The 25222-nt window shown below is 44.3% G+C and overlaps 1 protein-coding gene and 1 non-coding gene across 2 annotated transcripts in view; both read right to left on the bottom strand.

Annotated features, from left to right (window-relative positions):
• Positions 1–25222, bottom strand: part of NKAIN2 (sodium/potassium transporting ATPase interacting 2) — a 1538622-nt gene that overhangs the window by 438870 nt on the left and 1074530 nt on the right. The gene's annotated exons all lie outside the window — the stretch shown is intronic.
• Positions 13028–13239, bottom strand: LOC134913266 (small nucleolar RNA U3). Its single transcript, XR_010177046.1, has one exon. It is a non-coding gene; the product is annotated as a small nucleolar RNA U3 (small nucleolar RNA).

Raw genomic sequence — 25222 nt, 5'->3', positions numbered from 1 at the left:
GGTGTTTTTATTCTATAAACGCATTCTGCTGACAGTGTCCAGCAGGTCCGTCATTATATAATATATACCTGTCCTGCAGTAGTGATATATATATATTTTTTATATCATTATCATCCAGTCTATACTAGCAGCAGACGCAGTACGGTAGTCCACGGCTGTAGCTACCTCTGTGTCGGCAGTCGCTCGTCCATAATTGTATACCTACCTGTGGTGGTTTTTTTTTTTTTCTATCTTCTTCATACTAGTAGTTTACTTTAGGAGTCTGCAGTGCTGACAGTGTCCAGCAGGTCCGTCATTATATAATATATACCTGTCCGGCTGCAGTAGTGATATATATATATTTTTAATATCATTATCATCAAGTCTATATTAGCAGCAGACGCAGTACGGTAGTCCACGGCTGTAGCTACCTCTGTGTCGGCAGTCGCTCGTCCATCCATAATTGTATACCACCTACCTGTTGTGTTTTTTTTTTTTTCTATCTTCTTGATACTAGTAGCTTACTTTAGGAGTCTGCAGTGCTGACAGTGTCCAGCAGGTCCGTCATTATATAATATATACCTGTCCGGCTGCAGTAGTGATATATATATATTTTTTATATCATTATCATCCAGTCTATATTAGCAGCAGACGCAGTACGGTAGTCCACGGCTGTAGCTACCTCTGTGTCGGCAGTCGCTCGTCCATCCATAATTGTATACCACCTACCTGTTGTGTTTTTTTTTTTTCTATCTTCTTGATACTAGTAGCTTACTTTAGGAGTCTGCAGTGCTGACAGTGTCCAGCAGGTCCGTCATTATATAATATATACCTGTCCGGCTGCAGTAGTGATATATATATATTTTTTATATCATTATCATCCAGTCTATATTAGCAGCAGACGCAGTACGGTAGTCCACGGCTGTAGCTACCTCTGTGTCGGCAGTCGCTCGTCCATCCATAATTGTATACCACCTACCTGTGGTGTTTTTTTTTTTTTTTATCTTCTTGATACTAGTAGCTTACTTTAGGAGTCTGCAGTGCTGACAGTGTCCAGCAGGTCCGTCATTATATAATATATACCTGTCCGGCTGCAGTTGTGATATATATATATTTTTTATATCATTATCATCCAGTCTATATTAGCAGCAGACGCAGTACGGTAGTCCACGGCTGTAGCTACCTCTGTGTCGGCAGTCGCTCGTCCATCCATAATTGTATACCACCTACCTGTGGTGTTTTTTTTTTTTTTCTATCTTCTTGATACTAGTAGCTTACTTTAGGAGTCTGCAGTGCTGACAGTGTCCAGCAGGTCCGTCATTATATAATATATACCTCTGTGTCGGCAGTCGCTCGTCCATCCATAAGTATACTTGTATCCATCCATCTCCATTGTTTACCTGAGGTGCCTTTTAGTTGTGCCTATTAAAATATGGAGAACAAAAATGTTGAGGTTCCAAAAATAGGGAAAGATGAAGATCGACTTCCACCTCGTGCTGAAGCTGCTGCCACTAATCATGGCCGAGACGATGAAATGCCATCAAAGTCGTCTGCCAAGGCCGATGCCCAATGTCATAGTACAGAGCATGTAAAATCCAAAACACCAAATATCAGTAAAAAAAGGACTCAAAAATCTAAAATAAAATTGTCGGAGGAGAAGCGTAAACTTGCCAATATGCCATTTACCACACGGAGTGGCAAGGAACGGCTGAGGCCCTGGCCTATGTTCATGGCTAGTGGTTCAGCTTCACATGAGGATGGAAGCACTCAGCCTCTCGCTAGAAAAATGAAAAGACTCAAGCTGGCAAAAGCACAGCAAAGAACTGTGCGTTTTTCGAAATCACAAATCCACAAGGAGAGTCCAATTGTGTCGTTTGCGATGCCTGACCTTCCCAACACTGGACGTGAAGAGCATGCGCCTTCCACCATTTGCACGCCCCCTGCAAGTGCTGGAAGGAGCACCCGCAGTCCAGTTCCTGATAGTCAGATTGAAGATGTCAGTGTTGAAGTACACCAGGATGAGGAGGATATGGGTGTTGCTGGCGCTGGGGAGGAAATTGACCAGGAGGATTCTGATGGTGAGGTGGTTTGTTTAAGTCAGGCACCCGGGGAGACACCTGTTGTCCGTGGGAGGAATAGGGCCATTGACATGCCTGGTGAAAATACCAAAAAAATCAGCTCTTCGGTGTGGAAGTATTTCAACAGAAATGCGGACAACATTTGTCAAGCCGTGTGTTGCCTTTGTCAAGCTGTAATAAGTAGGGGTAAGGACGTTAACCACCTCGGAACATCCTCCCTTATACGTCACCTGCAGCGCATTCATCATAAGTCAGTGACAAGTTCAAAAACTTTGGGCGACAGCGGAAGCAGTCCACTGACCAGTAAATCCCTTCCTCTTGTAACCAAGCTCACGCAAACCACCCCACCAACTCCCTCAGTGTCAATTTCCTCCTTCCCCAGGAATGCCAATAGTCCTGCAGGCCATGTCACTGGCAATTCTGACGAGTCCTCTCCTGCCTGGGATTCCTCTGATGCATCCTTGCGTGTAACGCCTACTGCTGCTGGCGCTGCTGTTGTTGCTGCTGGGAGTCGATGGTCATCCCAGAGGGGAAGTCGTACTCGTAAGACCGCTTTTACTACTTCCACCAAGCAATTGACTGTCCAACAGTCCTTTGCGAGGAAGATGAAATATCACAGCAGTCATCCTGCTGCAAAGCGGATAACTGAGGCCTTGGCATCCTGGGCGGTGAGAAACGTGGTTCCGGTATCCATCATTACTGCAGAGCCAACTAGAGACTTGTTGGAGGTACTGTGTCCCCGGTACCAAATACCATCTAGGTTCCATTTCTCTAGGCAGGCGATACCGAAAATATACACAGACCTCAGAAAAAGACTCACCAGTGTCCTAAAAAATGCAGTTGTACCCAATGTCCACTTAACCACGGACATGTGGACAAGTGGAGCAGGGCAGGCTCAGGACTATATGACTGTGACAGCCCACTGGGTAGATGTATGGACTCCCGCCACAAGAACAGCAGCGGCGGCACCAGTAGCAGCATCTCGCAAACGCCAACTCTTTCCTAGGCAGGCTACGCTTTGTATCACCGCTTTCCAGAATACGCACACAGCTAAAAACCTCTTACGGCAACTGAGGAAGATCATCGCAGAATGGCTTACCCCAATTGGACTCTCCTGTTGATTTGTGGAATCGGACAACGCCAGCAATATTGTGTGTGCATTAAATATGGGCAAATTCCAGCATGTCCCATGTTTTGCACATACCTTGATTTTGGTGGTGCAGAATTATTTAAAAAACGAGAGGGGCATGCAAGAGATGCTGTCGGTGGCCAGAAGAATTGCGGGACACTTTCGGCGTACAGGCACCACGTACAGAAGACTGGAGCACCACCAAAAACGCCTGAACCTGCCCTGCCATCATCTGAAGCAAGAAGTGGTAACGAGGTGGAATTCAACCCTCTATATGCTTCAGAGGTTGGAGGAGCAGCAAAAGGCCATTCAAGCCTATACAACTGAGCACGATATAGGAGGTGGAATGCACCTGTCTCAAGCGCAGTGGAGAATGATTTCAACATTGTGCAAGGTTCTGCAACCTTTTGAACTTGCCACACGTGAAGTCAGTTCAGACACTGCCAGCCTGAGTCAGGTCATTCCCCTCATCAGGCTTTTGCAGAAGAAGCTGGAGACATTGAAGGAGGAGCTAACACAGAGCGATTCCGCTAGGCATGTGGGACTTGTGGATGGAGCCCTTAATTCGCTTAACAAGGATTCACGGGTGGTCAATCTGTTGAAATCAGAGCACTACATTTTGTCCACCGTGCTCGATCCTAGATTTAAAACCTACCTTGGATCTCTCTTTCCGGCAGACACAAGTCTGCTGGGGTTCAAAGAACTGCTGGTGACAAAATTGTCAAGTCAAGCGGAACGCGACCTGTCAACATCTCCTCCTTCACATTCTCCCGCAACTGGGGGTGCGAGGAAAAGGCTCAGAATTCCGAGCCCACCCGCTGGCGGTGATGCAGGGCAGTCTGGAGCGACTGCTGATGCTGACATCTGGTCCGGACTGAAAGACCTGACAACGATTACGGACATGTCGTCTACTGTCACTGCATATGATTCTCTCCCCATTGAAAGAATGGTGGAGGATTATATGAGTGACCGCATCCAAGTAGGCACGTCAGACAGTCCGTACTTATACTGGCAGGAAAAAGAGGCAATTTGGAGGCCCTTGCACAAACTGGCTTTATTCTACCTAAGTTGCCCTCCCACAAGTGTGTACTCCGAAAGAGTGTTTAGTGCCGCCGCTCACCTTGTCAGCAATCGGCGTACGAGGTTAAATCCAGAAAATGTGGAGAAGATGATGTTCATTAAAATGAATTATAATCAATTCCTCCGTGGAGACATTGACCAGCAGCAATTGCCTCCACAAAGTACACAGGGAGCTGAGATGGTGGATTCCAGTGGGGACGAATTGATAATCTGTGAGGAGGGGGATGTACACGGTGATATATCGGAGGATGATGATGAGGTGGACATCTTGCCTCTGTAGAGCCAGTTTGTGCAAGGAGAGATTAATTGCTTCTTTTTTGGTGGGGGTCCAAACCAACCCGTCATTTCAGTCACAGTCGTGTGGCAGACCCTGTCACTGAAATGATGGGTTGGTTAAAGTGTGCATGTCCTGTTTATACAACATAAGGGTGGGTGGGAGGGCCCAAGGACAATTCCATCTTGCACCTCTTTTTTCTTTCATTTTTCTTTGCGTCATGTGCTGTTTGGGGAGTAGTTTTTGGAAGGGCCATCCTGCGTGACACTGCAGTGCCACTCCTAGATGGGCCAGGTGTTTGTGTCGGCCACTTGGGTCGCTTATCTTAGTCACACAGCTACCTCATTGCGCCTCTTTTTTCTTTGCGTCATGTGCTGTTTGGGGGGTGTTTTTTGGAAGGGCCATCCTGCGTGACATTGCAGTGCCACTCCTAGATGGGCCAGGTGTTTGTGTCGGCCACTTGGGTCGCTTATCTTAGTCACACAGCTACCTCATTGCGCCTCTTTTTTTCTTTGCGTCATGTGCTGTTTGGGGGGTGTTTTTTGGAAGGGCCATCCTGCGTGACACTGCAGTGCCACTCCTAGATGGGCCAGGTGTTTGTGTCGGCCACTTTGGTCGCTTATCTTAGTCACACAGCTACCTCATTGCGCCTCTTTTTTTCTTTGCGTCATGTGCTGTTTGGGGGGTGTTTTTTGGAAGGGCCATCCTGCGTGACACTGCAGTGCCACTCCTAGATGGGCCAGGTGTTTGTGTCGGCCACTAGGGTCGCTTATCTTAGTCACACAGCTACCTCATTGCGCCTCTTTTTTTTCTTCTTTGCGTCATGTGCTGTTTGGGGAGTAGTTTTTTGAAGGGCCATCCTGCGTGACACTGCAGTGCCACTCCTAGATGGGCCAGGTGTTTGTGTCGGCCACTTGGGTCGCTGAGCTTAGTCATCCAGCGACCTCGGTGCAAATTTTAGGACTAAAAATAATATTGTGAGGTGTGAGGTGTTCAGAATAGACTGAAAATGAGTGGAAATTATGGTTATTGAGGTTAATAATACTTTGGGATCAAAATGACCCCCAAATTCTATGATTTAAGCTGTTTTTTAGGGTTTTTTGAAAAAAACACCCGAATCCAAAACACACCCGAATCCGACAAAAAAAATTCGGTGAGGTTTTGCCAAAACGCGTTCGAACCCAAAACACGGCCGCGGAACCGAACCCAAAACCAAAACACAAAACCCGAAAAATTTCCGGTGCTCATCACTAAGCTGTATGTGGAAGCCTATCCTGCCCACTGTTCTTTTACGTTCACAGCTGTAATCATTGGTATCAGGACTTATTCCAGCCTCATGCATGGCTGAAACAAACATCCCATTTCTGTCTGCACTCCACGATCAGGTAAGGAAGATGGCTTATGCCCCCATTAGGCAGAACAGTTTTGTGTGACCACCCATCTACAGCCCAGAAATGCCAATGTCATGGAAATCTTAGTACCTCAACAGATGGATCAATCCATACACACTAGCGATCTCCACTCATATGCAGATACATGATCCAGTGTATGAGCTGATGCATATTTCTTTCTTTGGAGCAAGCCCAGCATGCTGAAATCTGCAATATCTGTGTGCATTGCAACTTGAGTAGGACTCAGAATCAGTCCCTGTATATCTTGGATTGCTGTCAAGTCCCCTGGACCGAACACAGGCCAGTGTGTGTTCACCTGATCGGGGATGCTAGCCCTGCCACTTTTGGACTGCCATCAGGTCCGTCTGCATGACAATGATTTCCATGAACTGCTGCATTGTGTCCAGTTTACAGCTACAGGAGATACAGCTTATGGCCTGTAGCTGCACATTTAATGGAGTCCTCAATGATGAGAAATACATACAGGTACTTATCCAACAAGGAGTACCATCAAGGAGGTGTCTGATAGGCTCCAAATTTATTCTGCAGCAGGACAACGACCCCAAGTATACAGCCAATGTCATTAAGAACTATCTTCAGTGTAAAGAAGAAAAAGGAGTCCTGGAAGTGATGATATTACATTATTGAGTCTGTCTGGGATTACATGAAGAGGTAGAAGTTTTTGAACAAGCCTACAGCTACATAAGATCTGTGGTTGGATCTCCAAGATGTCTGGAGCAACCTCCTTGCTGGGTTTCTTCAAAAATTGTGTGCTAGCATACCTAGAAGAATTTATGCTGTTTTGAAGGCAAAGGGTGGTCACATCAAATATTTATTTGATTAAGATTTCTTTTCAATTCATCCACTTTTCAAATAAACTATTAACACTTCTATTTTTGAAAGCATTCATACTTTGTAGCATTTTTCCACATATTCCTAAAACTTTTGCACAGTACTGTACATCTCTAAAGTACGCCCTTTGTCCAGAAGTTACGGAATTAATTCTCAACCATACCAGTGAAAAACATTTGGGTGTTGTGTTAAAGGTTCACAGACACCTAGGGACTAAAGTGTTTATTACAGGAAATTACATTTTCATCTTTATCTGCAATCTACAAAATGTTATTTAATGTAGAAAGATGGAATTGCTTTTCTATTTGACTTCACTTCTTTCTGCATTTTTAAGTTTAATTTTTCCTGTTTCTGCCTGTGCCAGAGGCTATTTAGAATTAAACAAATGTTTTTCGTTTTCATTTGTAATACATTATGCATGTCATACTGCTGATTCTATGTAATCATGGAAATGTATCACAGTGTTGTTGTTGTTGTTATTATTATTATTACAGAACAGTGATAGCAAGCACTGTATGCACTGCTTTGAAAACTGTATTTTTTCACACTTTTAAAATATTTTTTTTATATAAACGTGTAAATAAATATTGATTTTTAAGCTTTATCACAATGTATTATTTAAAAATGAAGGGCCTGATCCTGAGTTGCACGCAATCTATGCGCAATGCCAATGTTTACATAGTTTAGTGATTATTTTCAGCTGTGCATGCCCAAATTTCTGACAACCCCTGTGGCGCATACATTACACCAAGCACAAAGGTACTTTTGCAATTGGGTCAGGTGCTAGCAAAAATGTAACAGAAAAGTGATGGCCATTCCTGGGCAGTGGCTGGTAGGTGGCTAGTAGTGCACGCATAAATGGCCTGTTCAGTGGGTGTGTAATGGAAGTGTTGGGGGTATGTGAATGTAAGCTGCACAGCCGCAAGCGTAGAAGGCCATTGTCATATAGGGAAACTGCAGCTGCCATAGGGCCACAACTGCAGACTAAGGGGGTTATTCCGAGATGAACGCAGATTGCTGCATATGCAGCCGGATCTCCGTTTATCTCTGCACATGCTAAGGGCCACCCAGCACAGGGCAAGGCCGCCCAGCATATGTGAGGCCGCGTTACGATGCATTAGCAATCTAATTGTGAACGCATCAGATCTAGGGTTGACCTCTGGCAGCTAGACGGTCAACGCCCATGTTTTAAATTGGAAATGGTCCCAGCCCACCCCCATTCATACCACCACGCCTCCCATGCCGCACCGCCACCGAAAAATGCCCACTGCTGTCAATCACATAGTGATAGGCATCCATCAGGCATAGCGAAATGTGTATGCCCACAGAGCTGCTGTGCGACTGCTGTGCATGTGCAGTTTGCCGTCACTGGCAAACTGCGCTGTGCGTCGCAATAGCGTCGGAGTCTGAATGACTCCCCAAATTACCAATGTAAAATGTGTGCACTAAAAAAGCTGCAACTTACTATCACAAGTTGCATACCAGCCTGCACCAGTGGTATATGCCCCACTATATGTCTGGCATTCCTTATTCATCATAATAAGAGTAAGGAAAATAAATAATTTACATGCAGGAAATGAGGCTCTCCTTCCAAACATTCCTAGGGCCTTGGTTGTCTTTCATTTGTCCATACAGGTTATAATGAAAAGACACAGTCAACAAACTGGTAAAATATTTTCTTTTTCCTTTTCCTAATGGTCAAAAACATATTTTTCTTAAGTTACCCGAGGGATCCAATTACTTTGAGTTTAAAGTGAAAAGCATTCTTCGCACTGTGGAGATTAAAGGGAAAAGATACACAAATTACATTTCAAAAATATTATGTCTATTTTTTTAAAGAAATTACCAAACCAAGCGGAAAATCGACTTATTACGTTGTTTAAGAAAATATCTAAATGATAAATCCTTGAACTGATGTAAGCAATTAAAACTATATTTCAACTACTGAGGAAAGCATTTGACGGAACTAGGTCATCTTTATGTGTTTCTACTGTATGTTTTCCTACTTCTGGAAAATTGTACTCTAGCACTGAAGGTGTGATAAAAGTTCCTCTTTACCTTTGTGAAGACAACGTGGGCACTGCTAAACCTGCTGCAATCTGAAGGAATCCAGTATTTCTACAATGTGGGTCAGGGTATCACAGGGAACATGTTTACAATATAGTATAGATTATATAGATTAAACTACTGTGAAATGGAGGAATGTGTATGAAAATCTATTTTATTTCTAAATGTGATTGCAGGCACTGGGGAAATGTTACATGTGACCATTTGTGATCAGGTGTGAATCCTCCGGGTGAGGATTATTAGATTTACACTAAAAATGCCTACAGTCAACAGGTTCTTCCACTAATGGTAGACATGCATTAAACTGGTCAAAAGGTCGATAGGGTCAAAAGGCTGACATAGAATAGGTTGACAGTAGAGAATGTCAATAAGAGTCAAAAGGTTGTCATGGAAATGGTCAACACAAAAAAGGTAGACAATTGTTTTTTGTCTGTTTTGTCACTTTTCTACCACAAACAAGCCCCATTAGTGTACCACGCCCCCTCGAATGGCTTGATTTGGTCGCCATGCTTTGGGGAAGGTGCCTCACTCTGCTACCGCTGCGCAGGTTACTATTCCCAATCATAGTCCATGTGGATGGTAAAGTAGGAAAAAAAAAAAATGGTGTCAACCATATGTGTGGTGACCATTGTTATGTTGACCTTTTGACCCTGTCAGCCTTTTGAACTTTCTACATTTTACATGTAAACCATTTGACCCTGTCGACCTTTTAATCCTGTCGATCTATTTGCACACTGCCCATCCAGCATATTCATATATCTTGCCCTGCAACACAGAATCTTGTTTGGCATTTACAGTAGGTACACAGTCAGCATTAACCACACTGACTTTCTTCTGTTCCATCAGAAGGTACACAAGTTTTCACCCCAAATGTGCCGCCATCTTGGTGCACTAAGCCATGCAAGTAACAAAACATATGTAGTAGCTCACTAACTGTAATGTTAGGTCTTTATATGAATTTGTGGCCACCAACAACCAAAGACACTTGAGCAGACCATTTGATTCAATTGATTCATTGCCCAAGGGTTCAGGGCTTTTGCATGGAGTTACACAGAGCTACATCAGATACTAAAAATTAAGTCAATTAGAGAATTTTAATCAAAACAAGGGGCTGGATGTAATGCATCCAGCATGGTAGCTGAACTTGAACGTTTTTTAAAGGGGCAATCACTTACAAGGCAAAACCATGCCTTGTAAATGATTACCCTTTAAAAAAATGTCTGAATTCATCTGGCATCCTGCATGGTCGCCGAACTTGGACAGTATTACATCCGGCCCCATGTTTAAGAACCACATTAGTAACACAGTAATAGTACACAAACGGCAGACCCAGGTAACTCCAGACTCAGTACATGGCATAATAATAATATATAAAGCACCCAGAAAAGAGTAGATTAGTGTAGAGCAGGCAATGTGCAAAATGCGGGAACAACTATTCATGGGTTCAGTATGATTTCCTGATGGATGGGATGCCGGCGGTCAGAATCCCGCCAGCCCCCCAGTAATCCCCCTAACCCTCACCTGCAGGGCCGGTGCTAGGGTGTTCAGCGCCCCCCCCCCCCCCCCCTGCAAACTATAAATTTGCGCCCTGCCACTTATATACATACTAAACCCAGTAGTGGCACCACCTATACACATAATGCACCAGTAGTGGCGCCTCTTATAAGTAATACCCCCAGTAGTGGCACCGCTTATACATTATGCTCCCAGTAGTGGCACTGCTTATACACACAACGCCTCCTGTAGCAGTGCCGCTTATACATACAATGCCCTCTGTAGCAGTGACACTTACACACACAATGCACCCTGTAGCAGTGATGCTTACACACATAATGCCCCCTGTAGCAGTGACGCTTACACACACACAAAGCCCTCTGTAACAGTGATCCTTAAACACAACGCCCCCTGTAGCAGTGACGCTTACACACACAACATCTCTTGTAACAGTGATGCTTACACGCACAACGCCCCCTGTAGCAGTGACACTTACACATATGCCACTGTAGCAGTGATGCTTTCACATATAACACCCCCTGTAGCAGTGACACTTACACATATAACGCCCCATAGCAGGGATGCTTTCACATATAATAATGCCCCTGTAGCAGTGATGCTTACACATATAACGCCCCCATAGCATGACGCTTACACATATAACGCCCCCTTGTAGCAGTGACGCTAAAGGTGTGGACTAACAAGGAAGAGGCATTGCCACACAATAGTATCCCCATTTCAAATTACGCCACACAGTAGCACAATATTATTCACATTACACTGCACGTAGTAGTGCTGCTTATACATATAATGCCCCCAGTAGTAGTGATGCTAATACATAATGCTCCCAGTAGTGGCACCACTTATACACATAATACACCCAGTAGCGACACTTGCTTATACACATAATGCACCCAGTAGTGCAGCAGTGATACTTACACACACAACGCACCCTGTAGCAGTGACGCTTACACACACAATGCCCTCTGTAACAATGACGCTTACACACACAGCGCCCTCTGTAGCAGTGATGCTTACACACACAACGCACCCTGTAGCAGTGACACATAAACATATAATGTCCCCTGGAGCAGTAAAGCTTGCACATATAACGCCCTCTGTAGCAGTGACACTTACACATATAACAACCCCCTGTAGCAGTGACACTAAACATATAATGCCATCTATAGCAGTGATGCTTACACATATAACGCCCATAGCAGTGATGCTTAGACATAAAGCCCCCATAGCAGTGACGCTTCCACATATAACGCCCCCATAGCATTGATGCTAAACATATTATGCCCTCTGTAGCAGTGATACATAAACATATAACACCCCGTAGCAGTGACGCTTACACACATAACGCCCCCTGTAGCAGTGACACTTACACATATAATGCCCCCTGTAGCAGTGCGCTAAACATATAATGTCCCCTGTAGCAGTGACACATAAAAATATAACACCCCCATGGTAGTGATGCTTACACATATAATGCCCCCTGTAGCAGTGACACATAAACATATAATACCCCCGTAGCAGGGACGCTTACACATATAATGCCACCTGTAGTAGTTATGCTAAACATATAACTCCCCCTTTAGCAGTGACACAAACATATAATGCCCCCTGTAGCAGTGAAGCTTTATGCCCACACAGTCAAACATACATATACAGATACACACACACACACACACACACACACACACACACACACACACACACACACACACACACACACACACACCTACATACATACTGTACACACACAGATACTCACACACTTTCACTCACCAATTCTCTTTCCATCCACACTTACCTAAGGAAGCCTGGCTGCTTCTGTGTCCCATGTAGCTCCGCCCCTTTTTAAGGTCCCGCAGCTCTGAACTATCACAGACTTACAGGGGAGGAGAGGGGAGGGGAGGGGAGAGGAGACTTCAAGCTGCCGGCACTGCTGCCTGTCCTACAGTGTGACAGGCGCAGCAGCTGGCAGCAGCACAGAAATCAGCTCAGCACAGGGATGCAGAGCAGGGAGAGTGCCTCTCCAGTCTGGTGCCTCCCTGCACTGCATCCCTTTGGTGAGCGGGTAGCGCTGGGCCTGCACACCTGTTCCCTACCTTAACCCTCCCCTGTGGGTGCCTAACCCTAATCCTCCCCGCTTGGTGCCTAACCCTAGCCTTTCCTTCCCTGCTGCCTACACCTAACATTCCCTGCTAAGTGCCTAACCCTAACCCTCTCTCCCCGGTATTTAACCCTAACTTTCCCATCCCTGAACCCTAACCCCCTTCTAATGGCTACACCTAACTCCCCTCACGGCGGGCGGGATCCCGGGTGTCGGTATTTAGATGCCGGGATTCCGAGACCTGTCGGGCATTAGACGCAGTTGTTTCTGTGGCGGATGGGATTCTGGCATCAATATTTAAAGTGCCGGGATCCCGTCCATCAGTAAGCTGTCTGCTTTCCTTATTCATATGCAGCATGCACGTATGGATCAGGTTACTGAGTGCCTTTATGGTAGCATCTACCCGTCAACTCATGTGTGACCATGGAGACACACTGGCCAGAAGACAGTTAAGACTCTCACAATGAAGATGTTGAATTTCTCACAATTTAGAGATTAGTTTCTGAAGTATCTAACTAAACTTTGGCTAATAAGAAAATAATAAATGTAGCCCTTTTTTTTACCAGTCTGAATGAGCTTTCTTCTACAGTACCACTTTTTGTTTAGGATGTAACAGTCAGCAACTCTGTTTCATGTAGATGTTGTTTGATAACTGCCTTCATGCTGAGAAGAGAGCCCTTAAACTCATCATGGTGGTTGGTGAGTTTGGACTCTTTCAAGCACATTGCCCCTTTTTTCTCTTCCTGTTAACATTATATATTTAGATCAACAAGCAGCACCACCGCCACACAATTGTGTTGAAATATTGGTTTGATCAGCACAAAATGTTAGATTACAAATATTTCCTGTAAAATTATTATCTATCCATATTCTGGTGCGGGAGTCTCTTTAATTGAAAATCAATACACATTTACCATGCACATTACAGTATGTACTGCTCAAGTATGATTGGTTTGTGGTTAGTCATGGCAGACAAGTATGCTAGGTATTTCTATTCACACAAGTCTAACAAATAGAAAATGTGGTAAATGATAAGAATCAATGTAAAAAAATGCTTTTATAAACTTGAGGTGAAGAATGAGCAAAATGACATTTGTTCCTAAAAGGATGGTAGAGAAATTAATATACCTTGGCCATGCCACTTATATCTTGAATATTTGTTTGGCATATACTTTAGTGGTTTATTGGTATTAAACCATGTTCTCCTTTATTACAAATCTTATGTTATGCTTCTTAAATATATACATTTATCATATTACCCTTTTTATAATAAAAAAAACATTAAAACTAAACTACTGTAAGAAATAACTGCTGTTTGTACAACGAACTTGAATATAATTTCATATACTTCTAGATGTGTAGCTCATGAAATTAAATATACTTATGTCAGTTATGACATAATGTATTTTTTTGCATTGGACACATAGTTATCATTACTTTTATTTTCACATCATTCTTTTTATCACTATGTGCTGGAATTTAAATACTTCATCAAAGGGTCTGTACTAATAAAATAATATTTGGGATGAAATCTGTTGCAATAAGAACTACAGTATTGTATGATTCCCCTCTGTGAATTGCTAGAAGTAGCATCACCATCTGGAATCACATATGTTTTGTACTCATTAAGTCAAAAATGCACCCATAAACAGTATGTATGTTGTTTTCTTATGCTATCTTCCTTTTTGGTGAGATCTAGTTTTTATTTTGCAGCATGTACACAGATTTCTGTATATTTATAAAGTACATAGCAAATACCATTTTGTGATGTCACAACTCTACTTCTGGTCAATTTGACACATATATTTCAACACCACCAAGATACCATATGTAAGATGTAGAGTACAGTATCTTTTACTGGATGGGAGAAGTTGGATGAATCAGGCACATATCATGAAGATTTGGAACACGCCTAATTTTTCTATGTATCTGTTCTGTGTCAGCATAGCCACTCTGCAACCTGGTTCACTGGCTCCATATCACTCTCAGAATTCCGTTCAAATTCCTGACCCTGATTTACAAAAGACTCATCCTACATCCTGTTGGTGGGAGTAGTGCATAACATAAGCTATGAAAACTTTCCATATCTAAGTACTTGGTTAAATGAAGAAATAGTCTGGGAAAGACTAAGTAAAATGAAGATAAACAAATCTCCTGGTCTGGATTGACTGCACCCAAGTGTTCTTATGGAGCTTAACTCAGAATTAGTAAGGCCCTTATATTTGATTTTCTATGATTCAATTACATCAGCAATGATACCGGAGGACTGGCGTATAGCAGGGGTAGTCTCAATATTTAAAAAGGGAATTAAAACTCTTCCCGGTAACTATAGACCAGTAAGTTTGACATCTATAGTGGGGAAAATACTGGAAGGTATAATAAGGGATAGCATAGAAGGGTACTTGGATAACTCCAAGGTTATTAATAGAAATCAGCATGGCTTTGTGAGGGACAGGTCATGTCAAAGTAACTTAATTAGCTTCTATGAGAAAGTGAGTGATAATCTTGAAAAGGGAAACACAGTGGACGTGGTCTATTTAGATTTTGCTAAAGCCTTTGACACAGTGCCACATAAGAGACTGATCTTCAAATTAAGAGAGCTTGGTTTAGGAAACACTATTTGTACTTGGGTAAGTAATTGGCTGGATAACAGGGAACAGCAAGTAGTGGTTAATGGGATGTTTTCTGACTGGGCCTCAGTGCTCGGGCCATTACTGTTTAACATATATATTAATGACCTACAGATGGAGCCACACTAATCGTGGCTCCATCTGTGCCTGGGTACGCCCGCCCGAGGGGCCTGTCGCTCGCTGGACCATCTCTGTCTGCCTCCGTCCATGTGCCCGTGATGGAGTTGCACCCCATTCACTAGAAAGGGATAGCGTCTCTGTGCACTCCGCTGTGATGGAGATGTGCCCCATTCATAGAATGGGAGCGTCTCTGTGCACTCCCTGCATGACAAGGCGGATGGATCACCTAGTCATGCCGGGAGTGCACATATGCGATGGAGCGCGGCTCCATCTGTAGGAGAGGGTCTAGAAAGCACAGTGTCAATTTTACGCAGAAGATACTAAACAGTGTAGAGTAATTAATTCAGACATGGATGTTGAGTCTCTACAGAACGATTTATTTAAACTGAAGGTTTGGGCAGACAAATGGAGAATGATGTTCAATATAGAAAAATGTAAACTTATGCACCTTGGGACTAGGAACAATCGGGCAGCATATAAATTAAATGGGGAAAATGTAGGGGAAGCGGTAGTTAAAAAACATTTGGGGGTGGTCATTGATAATAGACTTAGTAGCAGTTCCCAATGTCAAAGCGCAGCAACAAAAGCAAATAAGGTGTTAGGATGCATAAAGTGGGGAATTGAGACAAGGGACGAGAGTATAATGCTGCCACTGTACAAATCAATGGTATGGCCACACCTTGAATATTGTGTACAGTTATGGGCACCGCACTATAAAAAGATCTCTTGGAAATTTAAAAGGGTTCAGAGGCGAGCCAATAAACCGATCAAGGGGTTAGTGACACTGGACTATGAGGAAAGGCTTACTAGGCTAGATATGTTTACACTCAAAAAGAGGCAGCTGAGAGGGGACATTATTAGATGAGAAGATGAAGAGAATGTTAGAAAAAGCATGAATTATAGCTGTTATGTAGACTTATAAACAAAACTTAATCAGGGTCATTATAGTTAACTAGTTATATACAGAGTAGTGTAAGAATTATAATACAGGTTGAACTCGATGGACATTTTGTCTTTTTTTTTACTTCATCTACTATGTTACTATGGTACTATCTCCAACCTCATTTTTATTCACACTACCTCCTCCCGCTCTTCCACCAACCGCACCTTAACTTCACCCATGTTACTGTACCACTTTTCATGCTTGCCACCAAATTTTTTCCTGCTCTGCTCCCCTTCATTGGATCTCACTCCCTCTTTAATCTCACTAGCTTTAAACATTTACTCAAAACTTACTTTTTCTTCAAAGCTTACAAACCCTTCTCTTAAATTTCCATTTTCCTCACTCTCTCCTTCACTTCTTCTCTGTTCACCCTACAACTGGTCTACTCTCCCTTTAGCATGGTAGCTCTCATGGGCAGAACCTTCTATCATCATGTTCCTCCCCAGCACTATCCATGCTGCCATTGCTCCTGCCCCTTACCTCCCTTTCAGCTACTCTGACCTTCATTGGGTACACTCACTGAGTGCTGAACCGTCTTCCGACCCTTTGACCAGGGGCGCATCAAGAGACGAGGAGGCCCGTGTGCAGTCTCTGTCCGGGTCTCCTTCTCTCTAGCAGGCAGAGCAATAGGCTCTGGGCACTAGGGTCACTAGATGATGCTACTGTCCTAGAGTCTAGTGCGCATGCGCAGGTCTCTACAAAAATGGCACTGTGGCCATTTTACTGGTAATTTTCCTACTGCGTATGCACAAAATGCCAGGAAAATGGCCACCGTGTCATTTTCCCTGTGGTTTCTGCAGGATTGCTGCTGCCAATGCCTGACTCCGGAGGGTAAGTATTGAAAAAATGGGTGCAGGAGGTGCATTTTAGGCTCCCTGGATCCCATGGGCTCATGAGCACCACACACACTGCACCGATTATACTGTAGATATGCCAGTGCCTTTGACTTAACTCAACTTGCTTTCTAAGTTACAGTGACTCTTCATCCCTTGTCTCTAGTATGCATACATCCTATTTTGTTAGATCACTGCCCTGTATTGTCCAATGATACTGATGTAAATTTATATTTATTGTACGGTAGAGATGTGCCCTGGACCATTTTTGCTGGTTTTGGTTCTAATGCGTTCTCGTCTTTGGGTTTTGCAAAAATGCTGTGACAGGTTTTGATTTTGTGTATTTTTTAAAAAATTGACAAAAAGCTAAAATTTTTATAATTTGCACTTTTTTTTAATTCTACAGTATTATTAACCTCAATTACATTAATCTCCAGTCACTTCCATAAATTTTGACCACCTCACGGCTCACAATATTATTTTCATCCAGTTTAGGCCACAGGCTGCAGCGATTTGGCTGGCTACTAAGCGGCAATTTATAGAACATCTTTGAAACATTGGCACACAGCAATATTACATTCACAGTTTACCAATCCAATCACTTCAGCTACTTTTGTGGCTGTAGTCAGAGGCGTCACCGGATGTGGTGAAACCCGGTGCACACCACTGATCTCCCAGCGTGGTTGCGGCAAAAAGCGGTATGGTCTTATATACAGGGGGCGTGGCCTCGCTGGGGTGCCAGAATCATCACTCTGATGGCATGCCCAGCATCTCCGTAGATACTGGGCTGCCTCCTCTTCTGTGACAGGAGCCGGGTGCTGTAGGAGACTTTCACGCTGCAGCACCTGGCTCCTGTCACTGTGGAGAAGCTGACATTTGGTGTCACCTCCCTCCAGATGTCACACCCGGGTGCGGACCGCACCCCCCGATCCCGCAATGTACGCCACTGGCTGCAGTGCTTCATTTGTTTGGGCCCCCACAAAACAAGCTACTAATGGGCTCAAGGCAGCTGACATAATAGCTCTGCAGTCGCATGATGTCATTGTTACTACCATCCTTAAATTCATCCTCATCAGTGTGTACATCATTCTCACACAATATCAATTCATCCCCGCTGGAATACACCATTACAGAAGTCCCTGTACTTTGATGTCTCCTATGCCGATTGGTGACAAGGTTTCTGGCTGTGCTGAAACCTGTTTCTGAGTGCACACTGGAAGATGGGCAGCTTAAGCAAAGCTTAAGTAATGCAACGCCAATTTGTACAGGGCCCCCCGAATTGCCTTTTTTCTTTACAGTATTCAAAGGGACCATGGGGTAGATGTATTAAGCTGTTACCTAAACATGGTTGGTGTGACACTTCACTACTTTTTCGCTGTGATATGTAGTCATACATCACCAGAATGTATGTACCCCCGGCTCACATTATCCCAATGCTCTTTCCGGTGTTTGTTGTTTAGCGCATGCGCGGAAAAGCCATAAAGATACCCTGGGCATTCAATAAAGATTTATAATAAAAAAAAACACAAAAAAATCACATTGAAGCAGCTACAGTGCTGGCGCGCCAGCCTCGACCTGGCAATGTGACCTACTATTAACGTGAGGCGAAGAGCCACCTCGCTGTCATGCATAAGGTAGCCAGCACCTTCCTATGCACACAGCATGGCAGGCAGTATTGTTGTATGCACTGTGTGCATTCGTTAAAAGCCCAATGTGAGCAGCTTATTACATTCAGGGGATGCAGTAACAGTGGTATACAGTATATCATAATGCACATAGCGCACGTTCTTACATCTGCCCCCCAGTTCCATGCCTGTTTGTACACTGTCATTAAAATAACACTCCACCATTCTTTGGATGGTGACCGTATTAGATGTAGTTACGGTAGAAGTGGCACTAATTTTGGGCAATTCCTTTAGACTAGTGATGAGCGGGTTCGGTTAGTCGGAATCCGTACCCCCACGAACTTCACCCATTTTACACGGTTCCGAGGCAGATTCGAATCTTCCCGCCTTGCTCGGTTAACCCAAGCGCGCCCGAACGTCATCATCCCGCTGTCGGATTCTCGCGAGATTCGGATTCTATATAAGGAGCCGAGCGTCGCCGCCATTTTTCACTCGTGCATTGGAAATGATAGTGAGAGGACGTTGCTGGCGTCCTCTCAGTTTTATTCAGGTGGCTGCAAATATCTGTGCTCACTGCTTTATTGTGGGGACTGGGGACCACCAGTATAATATAGGAGGAGTACAGTGCAGAGTTTTGCTGACCAGTGACCACCAGTATTATACGTTCTCTGCCTGAAAAACACTCCATATCTGTGCTCAGTGTGGTGCATATATCTGTGCTCACACTGCTTTATTGTGGGGACTGGGGACCATCAGTATTATATAGGAGGAGTACAGTGCAGAGTTTTGCTGACCAGTGACCAGTGACCACCAGTATTATACGTTCTCTGCCTGAAAAACGCTCCATATCTGTGCTCAGTGTGCTGCATATATCTGTGCTCACACTGCTTTATTGTGGGGACTGGGGACCATCAGTATTATATAGGAGGAGTACAGTGCAGAGTTTTGCTGACCAGTGACCAGTGACCACCAGTATTATACGTTCTCTGCCTGAAAAATGCTCCATATCTGTGCTCAGTGTGCTGCATATATCTGTGCTCACACTGCTTTATTGTGGGGACTGGGGACCACCAGTATTATATAGGAGGAGTACAGTGCAGAGTTTTGCTGACCAGTGACCAGTGACCACCAGTATTATATGTTCTCTGCCTGAAAAACGCTCCATATCTGTGCTCAGTGTGCTGCATATATCTGTGCTCACACTGCTTTATTGTGGGGACTGGGGATCACCAGTATTATATAGGAGGAGTACAGTGCAGAGTTTTGCTGACCAGTGACCAGTGACCACCAGTATTATACGTTCTCTGCCCGAAAAACGCTCCATATCTGTGCTCAGTGTGCTGCATATATCAGTGCTCACACTGCTTTATTGTGGGGACTGGGGACCACCAGTATTATATAGGAGGAGTACAGTGCAGAGTTTTGCTGACCAGTGACCAGTGACCACCAGTATTATACGTTCTCTGCCTGAAAAACGCTCCATATCTGTGCTCAGTGTGCTGCATATATCTGTGCTCACACTGCTTTTTTTGTGGGGACTGGAGACCACCAGTATTATATAGGAGGAGTACAGTGCAGAGTTTTGCTGACCAGTGACCACCAGTATTATACGTTCTCTGCCTGAAAAACTCTCCATATCTGTGCTCAGTGTGCTGCATATATCTGTGCTCACACTGCTTTTTTTGTGGGGACTGGAGACCACCAGTATTATATAGGAGGAGTACAGTGCAGAGTTTTGCTGACCAGTGACCACCAGTATTATACGTTCTCTGCCTGAAAAACTCTCCATATCTGTGCTCAGTGTGCTGCATATATCTGTGCTCACACTGCTTTATTGTGGGGACTGGGGACCACCAGTATTATATAGGAGGAGTATAGTGCAGAGTTTTGCTGACCAGTGACCAGTGACCACCAGTATTATACGTTCTCTGCCTGAAAAACACTCCATATCTGTGCTCAGTGTGCTGCATATATATGTGCTCACACTGCTTTATTGTGGGGACTGGGGACCACCAGTATTATATAGGAGGAGTACAGTGCAGAGTTTTGCTGACCAGTGACCACCAGTATTATACGTTTTCTGCCTGAGAAACGCTCCATATCTGTGCTCAGTGTGCTGCATATATCTGTGCTAACACTGTTTATTGTGGGACTGGAGACCACCAGTATTATATAGGAGGAGTACAGTGCAGAGTTTTGCTGACCAGTGACCAGTGACCACCAGTATTATACGTTCTCTGCCTGAAAAACGCTCCATATTCGTGCTCAGTGTGCTGCATATATCTGTGATCACACTGCTTTTTTGTGGGGACTGGAGACCACCAGTATTATATAGGAGGAGTACAGTGCAGAGTTTTGCTGACCAGTGACCGCCAGTATTATACGTTCTCTGCCTGAAAAACTCTCCATATCTGTGCTCAGTGTGCTGCATATATCTGTGCTCACACTGCTTTATTGTGGGGACTGGGGACCACCAGTATTATATAGGAGGAGTACAGTGCAGAGTTTTGCTGACCAGTGACCAGTGACCACCAGTATTATACGTTCTCTGCCTGAAAAACGCTCCATATCTGTGCTCAGTGTGCTGCATATATATGTGCTCACACTGCTTTATTGTGGGGACTGGGGACCACCAGTATTATATAGGAGGAGTACAGTGCAGAGTTTTGCTGACCAGTGACCACCAGTATTATACGTTCTCTGCCTGAAAAACGCTCCATATCTGTGCTCAGTGTGCTGCATATATCTGTGCTCACACTGTTTATTGTGGGGACTGGAGACCACCAGTATTATATAGGAGGAGTACAGTGCAGAGTTTTGCTGACCAGTGACCACCAGTATTATACATTCTCTGCCTGAAAAACGCTCCATATCTGTGCTCAGTGTGCTGCATATATCTGTGCTCACACTGCTTTATTGTAGGGACTGGGGACCATCAGTATTATATAGGAGGAGTACAGTGCAGAGTTTTGCTGACCAGTGACCAGTGACCACCAGTATTATACGTTCTCTGCCTGAAAAACACTCCATATCTGTGCCGCATTGTAGTATATAGTAGGAGTACAGTGCATAATTTTGCTGACCACAAGTAAATAATATATAGCAGTACGGTACAGAAGGCCACTGCTCTACCTACCTCTGTGTCGTCAATTATACTATCCATCCATACCTGTGGTGCATTTCAGTTTTGCACAGTTTGCTGACCACCAGTATATAATATATAGCAGTACGGTACAGTAGGCCACTGTACCGCTTTCCAGAAAGAAATCACCGCTTTCCAGAAGAGGCACACAGCTGACAACCTCTTACGGAAACTGAGGAACATCATCGCAGAATGGCTTACCCCAATTGGACTCTCCTGGGGATTTGTGACATCGGACAACGCCACCAATATTGTGCGTGCATTACATCTGGGCAAATTCCAGCATGTCCCATGTTTTGCACATACATTGAATTTGGTGTTGCAGAATTATTTAAAAAACAACAGGGGCGTGCAAGAGATGCTGTCGGTGGCCCGAAGAATTGCGGGCCACTTTCGGCATTCAGCCACCATGTGCCAAAGACTGGAGCACAAGCAAACACTTCTGAACCTGCCCTGCCATCATCTGAAGCAAGAGGTGGTAACGAGGTTGAATTCAACCCTCTATATGCTTCAGAGGATGGAGGAGCAGCAAAAGGCCATTCAAGCCTATACATCTGCCTACGATATAGGCAAAGGAGGGGGAATGCACCTGACTGAAGCGCAGTGGAGAATGATTTCAACGTTGTGCAAGGTTCTGCAACCCTTTGAACTTGCCACACGTGAAGTCAGTTCAGACACTGCCAGCCTGAGTCAGGTCGTTTCCCTCATCAGGCTTTTGCAGAAGAAGCTGGAAACATTGAAGGAGGAGCTAAAACAGAGCGATTCCGCTAGGCATGTGGGACTTGTGGATGGAGCCCTTAATTTGCTTAACCAGGATTCACGGGTGGTCAATCTGTTGAAATAAGAGCACTATATTTTGGCCACCGTGCTCGATCCTAGGTTTAAAGCCTACGTTGTATCTCTCTTTCCGGCAGACACAAGTCTGCAGAGGTTCAAAGACCTGCTGGTGAGAAAATTGTCAAGTCAAGCGGAACGTGACCCATCAACAGCTCCTCCTTCACATTCTCCCGCAACTGGGGGTGCAAGGAAAAGGCTAAGAATTTCGAGCCCACCCGCTGGCGGTGATGCAGGGCAGTCTGGAGCGAGTGCTGACATCTGGTCCGGACTGAAGGACCTGACAACGATTACTGACATGTCGTCTACTGTCACTGCATATGATTCTGTCACCATTGAAAGAATGGTGGAGGATTATATGAGTGACCGCATCCAAGTAGGCATGTCAGACAGTCCGTACGTATACTGGCAGGAAAAAGAGGCAATTTGGAGGCCCTTGCAGAAACTGGCTTTATTTTACCTTAGTTGCCCCCCCCTCCAGTGTGTACTCCGAAAGAGTGTTTAGTGCAGCCGCTCACCTTGTCAGCAATCGGCGTACGAGGTTACTTCCAGAAAATGTGGAGAAGATGATATTCATCAAAATGAATTATAATCAATTCCTCCGTGGAGACATTCACCAGCAGCAATTGCCTCCAGAAAGTACACAGGGACCTGAGATGGTGGATTCCAGTGGGGACGAATTAATAATCTGTGAGGAGGGGGATGTACACAGTGAAAGGGTTGAGGAATCGGACGATGAGGAGGAGGTGGACATCTTGCCTCTGTAGAGCCAGTGTGCAAGGAGAGATTGGTTGCTTCTTTTTTGGTGGGGGCCCAAACCAACCAGTCATTTCAGTCACAGTCGTGTGGCAGACCCTGTGGCTGAAATGATGGGTTTGTTAAAGTGTGCATGTCCTGTTTAAACAACATAAGGGTGGGTGGGAGGGCCCAAGGACAATTCCATCTTACACCTCTTTTTTCTTTCATTTTACTTTGCATCATGTGCTGTTTGGGGACTTATTTTTTGAAGTGCCATCCTGTCTGACACTGCAGAGCCACTCCTAGATGGGCCAGGTGTTTGTGTCGGCCACTTGGGTCGCTTAGCTTAGTCACACAGCTACCTCATTGCGCCTCTTTTTTTCTTTGCATCATGTGCTGTTTGGGGACAATTTTTTTAATCTGCCATCCTGTCTGACACTGCAGTGCCACTCCTAGATGGGCCAGGTGTTTGTGTCGGCCACTTGGGTCGTTTAGCTTAGTCATCCAGCGACCTCGGTGCAAATTTTAGGACTAAAAATAATAGTGTGAGGTGTTCAGAATAGACTGGAAATGAGTGGAAATTATGGTTATTGAGGTTAATAATACTATGGGATCAAAATGACCCCCAAATTCTATGATTTAAGCTGTTTTTGAGGGTTTTTTGTAAAAAAACACCCGAATCCAAAACACACCCGAATCCGACAAAAAATTTCCAGGGAGGTTTTGCCAAAACGCGTCCGAATCCTAAACACGGCCGCGGAACCGAATCCAAAACCAAAACACAAAACCTGAAAAATGTCCGGTGCACATCACTACTTTAGACCCGACCAGATGTCATAATGTTGTTTTGCCTTCACTGCAGCACCACTGGGTCTTTTTGGAAAGTTTTGTTTTTTCCCAGACTGCAACATTTGCCAGAAAAACTGAAGAAGGAGACATTGTAGTGCCATGTGTCATTTGAGCTTCCAACTACCTCACGAGGATCTCCTTGCATGTCTTGATCTGGATTTGTCAGAAAGAAAGGCACATGGTATTACTTAGACCTAGGATCAAGCATGGTCGCCAAAATATAGTGATCTGATTTCAAGATATTGACAACTCTTGGATCCTGGCAAAGCAAAATTAGTGTGTCGGACTACATGTCTGACATACTTAGTGAAATTGCTTCATTTCTTCTCCTCCATCAATTTCACAAGCTAATTTTCCAGAAGTTTAATTAGGGGAATCATCTGAATCAAGCTAGCAGTGTTGGAACTCAATTCACAGGTGTCGTCTTTGAAGGGTTTCAGCATCTTGCACAAAATGGACAGTGCTTCCTACTGTGATGTAGTAAGGTACATTCCCCATCCTCTCCCAATGCCATGGCTTGTTGTGTAGTTGTAGATGACATTTTGTTGTTTCTCCATTCACTTAAGCCTGTAAAGTGTGGAATTCCACCTTGTGTCATTACCAAAAATCACCAATCCTGAGGAGAGTCCAAATGGGGTAAGCCATTTTGCTATGAGATCCCTTAGTTTTTCTAAGATGTTGCCAATGGTATTCCTCTTAGCAAAGCCTGTGATACACAGAGTAGCCTTCCTCTGAATAAGCTGGTGTTGTATGTTAGAGATGGCTGCTGCTGCTGCTGAAGGTGATTCACCCACTCAGTGGGCTTTCACAGTCATGGAATCTTTAGTTTGCCAGCTACTGCTTCACCACATATCTGTGGTTAAGTGGACAGTGAGTATAATGGCATTTTGTAGGCCAATAATAAGATTTTACTCACCGGTAAATCTATTTCTCCTAGTCCATAGTGGATGCTGGGGACTCCGTAAGGACCATGGGGAATAGACGGGCTCTGCAGGAGACTGGGCACTCTAACAAAGATTTAGTACTACTGGTGTGCACTGGC

Source organism: Pseudophryne corroboree, chromosome 4 (genome assembly GCF_028390025.1).
Source record: "Pseudophryne corroboree isolate aPseCor3 chromosome 4, aPseCor3.hap2, whole genome shotgun sequence".
NCBI lineage: Eukaryota > Metazoa > Chordata > Amphibia > Anura > Myobatrachidae > Pseudophryne > Pseudophryne corroboree.
Note: the sequence above shows the minus strand (reverse complement) of the source record. Positions and strands in the feature narration are given on the sequence as shown.